Source organism: Lissotriton vulgaris, chromosome 11 (assembly GCF_964263255.1).
Source record: "Lissotriton vulgaris chromosome 11, aLisVul1.2, whole genome shotgun sequence".
NCBI lineage: Eukaryota > Metazoa > Chordata > Amphibia > Caudata > Salamandridae > Lissotriton > Lissotriton vulgaris.
The window spans coordinates 390,201,344-390,207,343 of NC_141699.1; positions in this window are offsets into that span (position 1 = coordinate 390,201,344).

Here is a 6,000-nt window from a genome sequence, read left to right on the forward strand (position 1 = left end):
GATTGGACAAATCCCCCAGCCATGTTTCTGTCAGCATCAGACATAATGGTTTTTCCATAACGAGGAGGTCAAAGATCTCCAAGGCATGTCTGCGCACTGATCTGGTGTTAAGGAGCAGGCAGAGATGTTTCACGTTAGCCTCTCCCCTCTGCAAAGAGGCAGCAGGGGCATAACCTGGTGACCAGCCACATCCAGGGCATTGCCTTTTACCCCTGTAGCGACCAGGGAAAACAATCCGACAGGCACAGGATACCTTTTGCAAAGAGCGAAGTTCCAACGACGAATAATATACCATCCTCCCAACGGCAGCAGAGAGCCCTATAAAGCCAGACCCACCCGCCGCTCCGCCGCCTCCGGGACGCTGACGGGCGCAGACGGGCAGGACTCTGGCAAGACTCAGGCAAAGCGAAGGTAATCCCGCTGCGCTAGGGGGACTGGTTTAAATAGGGCCTCCAGGTGAGGTGCGACCCGCCCCGCTAGGACGCTCAATATGGCGCTGCAAAAGCGTCAATGCCCCTCCCAAAATGGCGCCCAAAGTCCACGCGATGCCGAGCCCCACCAGCCCCAGAACCGGACCCGCTAAAGCAGCGGTGAAAAACAATTATTGTGGAGGTAAGGGGACAGGTCCCAGCTAAAAGCAGGGGAAAGCAAACAATAATGAAAACAAATACAAAACAGGTAATTTAAAAACGAAACGCGCTAGCCACGCAGCGCTAACAACAGTACTGAGCCGCCAAACCGGGCAAATGATTCCTAACAAGGCGAGTGACCAAAAGGACCGCCTTAAATAGGGCCTCCAGGTGAGGTGCGACCCGCCCCACCAGGACGCTCAATATGGCGCTGCAAAAGCGTCAATGCACCTCCCAAAATGGCGCCCAAAGTCCACGCGATGCCGAGCCCCACCAGCCCCAGAACCGGACCCGCTAAAGCAGCGGTGAAAAACAATTATTGTGGAGGTAAGGGGACAGGTCCCAGCTAAAAGCAGGGGAAAGCAAACAATAATGAACACAAATACAAAACAGGTAATTTAAAAACGAAACGCGCTAGCCACGCAGCGCTAACAACAGTACTGAGCCGCCAAACCGGGCAAATGATTCCTATATAAAAGCCTTGTGTAGTCGGCACAAGACAACTGACTTGCCTAGTGAGCCATTAATAAAAAGAAGGAAAGGTGTGGTCCACAAAGTCTAATAAAGACCATACAGTGATATAATCTAAGGCGCTAAAGGGAAACTTTTCAAAATACAATTTTATATGTAAAAGTTCACACCTCAGCTATACATACAGTGGCAGTCAGAGGACAACGCAGGACAGTAGGTCCAGTCTGAGTCAAGAGCTGTTCTCTTCAGCCTCAACAGTGCAGCTTTTCCAGACACGATGCAACACAGATGGAGCCACAGAAAATGATGGGACTCGACCATCACTGGCTCACTAAGTGTTGTGAGTGTGGTTCGCGGTCTCAAGGCCTATGCACTCCACTTCCCACCCCCAGTCAGCAACGAGTGTGGCTTGGCAGCGTGGGCATAGCCTGTTTTATAGCACAAGCTACAATTACAGTGACTCACACTGTGAAACATGCTGCACATTCTGACAGCCTCGTCAATAGCACGTTGCAAGGCCTCTTCAAGGAGTGGGTCCTGAGGACATTTGTCCCGCAGCCCCAAAAAACCCTCTTCTGAGGCTGATGAACATTTCCTTTCAAGCAAAGAATATAATGTAGGGCTGGGTGATTAAATGTCGATAAAAATGACATACCACACCTGAGCTAGGGAACCTATAACTAGACGATAGTACAACCAGTGAAAACTATTTCTCTTGAATACTTTCTAGTGCAAGATAAGGAACCCACTAATGACGCATATCACGTAAGACCGATAAGTGTTCATCATCCTATAAGAGTACATGAATGTATGGTAATACCATAAGAGGCTTAGCTGTTTCTTCCAGGAATTTTTAACTGCTTGTATGTTTATGTCTATTTATGGAAAACATACTATAGTCCTTTAACAGCTCTCACTCACTTTAAGGGTGTTAGTTACTTCTGTTATACCTGTCCTGTATGTGTGAGGGAATCGTATGGTGTTCTTTCTGCTACTTCCATCATTCATTAACTTATTCGTTTTAGGTAAGTTTGTGCTGCTGGTATCCATGTTATACCTTTATTGTGTTGCGCAGCTAGGTACAAAACTTTCCACTACGCATAAGGAAAAAAGATCCACATTTCCAATGCTTGTTTTAATGCATGATGTGAATAAAAGAGTGAACCCCCCCACAAAATTCGGCAGATATATCAAACATTGACAACACATTCTACCACGACTCTTCATAAGACTAGGAAGGCATGGCAAGACGATATCCCAGACCTGACTGATGGTGATTGGGTGGAGGCAATAGCTAGCCCCCGGGTTGCTACGGCGTGTTCTAGATACCGTCTTATTCAATTTAAGTATGTCCATTGCGTGCATTGCACGCATCTCCGTCTCTGGAGGATGGGAGTCATTGCATCCCCTCAGTGCTTACGCTGTGAAAGGGAAGAGGGGACATTTTCTCACACAATATGGAGCTGCACTCCGATACAGCCCTTCTGGGTCTCCCACATAACCCTAGACTGCTCCTGCTCCATAGCACAGACGACATAGGGGGGAATCGATACAAACAACACTTACTCTTCCTTGATCTCACAATCACCAGTTATGGAAGGGAACTTCCCCACCAACAATAGGAAAATGGCGAAAGGAACTAAACAAATGCATGGGTATGGGGATAGTAGACTTCTAGGCGCTCGGTTGCCCTCAGAAGCACAGGAAAATCTTGTCTCAATGGGTTACATATCGGGGCATAGACCTTCCTCCTCTTCCTTCGCAATCCCCTTGAAAAGCAGTTTCCATCGGATGTTCTGGGCCATAATGTATGATATATTGTTTTCTTTCTTCGGGCACACATTTGTATTTAAACATGCTCACCAATGTGGGTGGGGTTGAAAAGTCTGCGCAATGTTTTGATTTTAAATGTTGTTATATATGCAAACTGTGCCCAGTGATATTCCCATGCTTGGTAGCTTGTCATTATCTTGTCTCGAAATGGTTTATGTTGGGTAATTGCCTAAGTGGTACTATAAAAACTCAATAAAATATGTTAAAAAAAAGAGTGAACCCGTATAAAATATGTGAGTATAGTTTACTTTTGGCTTTACACATGAAACAACCAGTTTTTGAAATGGAGTATGTGGCTTTGTAAAATTTTAAAACATAGCTGAGAGGGGGGGCTCATTGTCTTGTATACCACTTCCAGCTAATTGAAGCATTTTAGCCAACAACACTTTGTATGCTGGAGTTTTGAGCCTATGATGAAATTGTTAAAAGCAAAACTACAAGTCCCACAATCTAAGACTGGGTGCTGACCTGGAGGGGGGGCGGTGGTGAGCTCAGAGGGGCGTCTGTGTTAAGTAATAACTTACGATTTATAAACACCTTCAGCAAAGTTTCTTGTGCATCCAATTTTCAGACAGCATTAAAAATGTCAAGATAAGTCTTGTGTTTAATGTTCCTGCTAGGGAGAGAGATCAAAGTTTTGTCTTGGGGCAGTTTTGACTCGCCATGCTGATACCACACATAAACACGTACCATACAGACCATACATCTGCATTTTATGTGGATAGCTGAGTTGATTACTGCTTTTGTCACAGAGATCCTTTTGTTACTGCAGTTCATAAGATACAACTCTAATAGAATCTAGTGACTGTTACGAATTGTAATCAAAGAGCTGCATGTAAACTGCATAAAATAGGATGGGACGTTCTGTTTTTTCCCCTCAGTCATTCATTATCTAATTCTAATGTTGATGAAAAGTGTTTCTTTGGGTAGATATACATTCTTATTAGTCAAGTCAGCCTTTGCCAGTGCTTTAAAACAAATTAAATGTATGTGAGAGAGAAACTATGGAGAGATAAGAGGCACTTTTGCCTGGTGGTCTTGAAGGAATTCGAGGAGGTGGTCAAGTGTGGGAGGGGGGGGGGGGGCAAAAATGATTGTGGCACTGGAAACCAACAGCTGGAACACCGGCCCTGAATTTGTGCTCAGAGGTATTTGTAGACTGGCTGCTAAAGAACCCTGAACAATAATAGAAAAAGTTGTTTTTTTCCTCAGGCTGTACCCTCTTGCTTCAGCCTGTGAAGGCCACCTAACCCTGGTGCCAGGCTATGTATTTAATGGACATTAACTAATTGCCAGAAGCAGCAGCTGTAAACACTGCCTTGTCCTTTGGTATTCCTGACACTACCCATGTTAACATTTGTATCTGACATGCCGGAGCCGTGCTGGTATATAATGTGAAATAATAAGCCAGCATTTCTTATTTAGCCATATGTTTTTATCTGTGATGTAAACAGTAACCTCGTCTAAGGGACCAACATGTCATTCCGCTGGCATCAAAGGGTGAATTCGATCACTTCGGCTACCCCTGGCATTTCGATGTCCTGATGCCCATGATACTTGTTGACATCCTCAGCTTCACATAGGCTAAATGACCCCTCTCCATTTCTCCCTCCTAGAATAAACCTCGGAGAATTGAGAGACTGGCAGCAGTGCCAATGTGCCCTCAAAACACAGCTCCAATGGCCCCCACCCCCAAGGAAATGCCTACTGAGCAGGGTGACCGGACATCCCGGTTTTCCCCGGACAGTCTCGGTTTTCGGTGGAATGCCCGATACATGTCTTTATTTTGAATAAATGTCCCGATTTTGGCGGCACAATTCAGGTAATTGCAATGGTGAGGAGAATTGGAAGTGATGCTCTCCTTACACTAGCGCTTCAGAAGAATGAAAAAATTAAGCAATTTATTCTGTTTCCATCAGGCAGGAGGAGTTCGTCTGTACCTCCCAGCAGAAGGAAGACAGGGTGGGGAGAAGAACAGGGGGCTGCTACACATAAACCGGGGCAGGCCAGATATAGAAGACTAAATAAGGTAGTCCTACTTTTATTTCTGGTGTGTCCTGGTTTTTGCTTCTCGAAATTTGGTCACCCTACTAATGAGATAAGTTACCAGATCAGCACTGGGCCAAATGGTAAGCAAGTCTGGAAGGGTACGCAAAAGGTTACCCAAACATCTGGTAAGTATTTAACATTTCCCCTAGTTTCTAAACAAAAACAAAAATATGTTTCTGCTACACTGTACTTCACAGATTATACTAGTACAACAATTAAAGACCGGGCTTTCGTTGACTAATTTAGCAGGAAAGCAATGCTGAAAGGCCTGGCCCAGTTTTTGCTTAGTACATATACCCTTTGTAGCAGACAAGCAGTGCATGTTGTGGGCTGGGACTGTTGTGCTAGGGCAGAATGTAAGTAGGCAAGAAGGCTTTAAGAAAGTCTCTCTTACAGCACACATTGCAGGAGCGCATTGATTAAATGCACCACGTGTCACAAGGGTACTCCAAAATGTATTTATTAGCTAGCCCAATTCCTCCTCTAAAGACACCTTGGAACTCTATTCATTTTGCACATTGTTACTGGCACAATGTGCTTTAAAAGGCACCACTTATCACATATTTTCCATAAAAGGTGTTGCCCAGGGACTGCTAAAATAACGTGATGCAAGAAATTCTGAATGACGTTTTCTGGACATGAGCAAAAGGAACCATTGATTGACGGAATGCCACATTTACGCCCAGTCACAAAGATCTGGGTTTATTCCATTGTTCTTTTGCTCACCATGCCACCCCAGTGAGGGCCAAGTCTTGAGGACATATGTAATATTATGGGCCCCCCCCCCCCACAGCACCGGGGACTGCCACATCCCCGGGCAATGAACTTATAGAAATGCGGGAGGGCCGTGCAGGCCCCACCTCAGCTCCAGGGACCAGCTGCGGGGGTTGGTCCCCAGGGCCCAAAATATTTAATGGAGGGCGTCTGTTGTGGAGCCCCGGCCCCGGGAACAACCACCACGTCTCCAGGACTAAAGTACAGATTGGAGGGGGGCCCCCTCTTGGATACATACATGGCC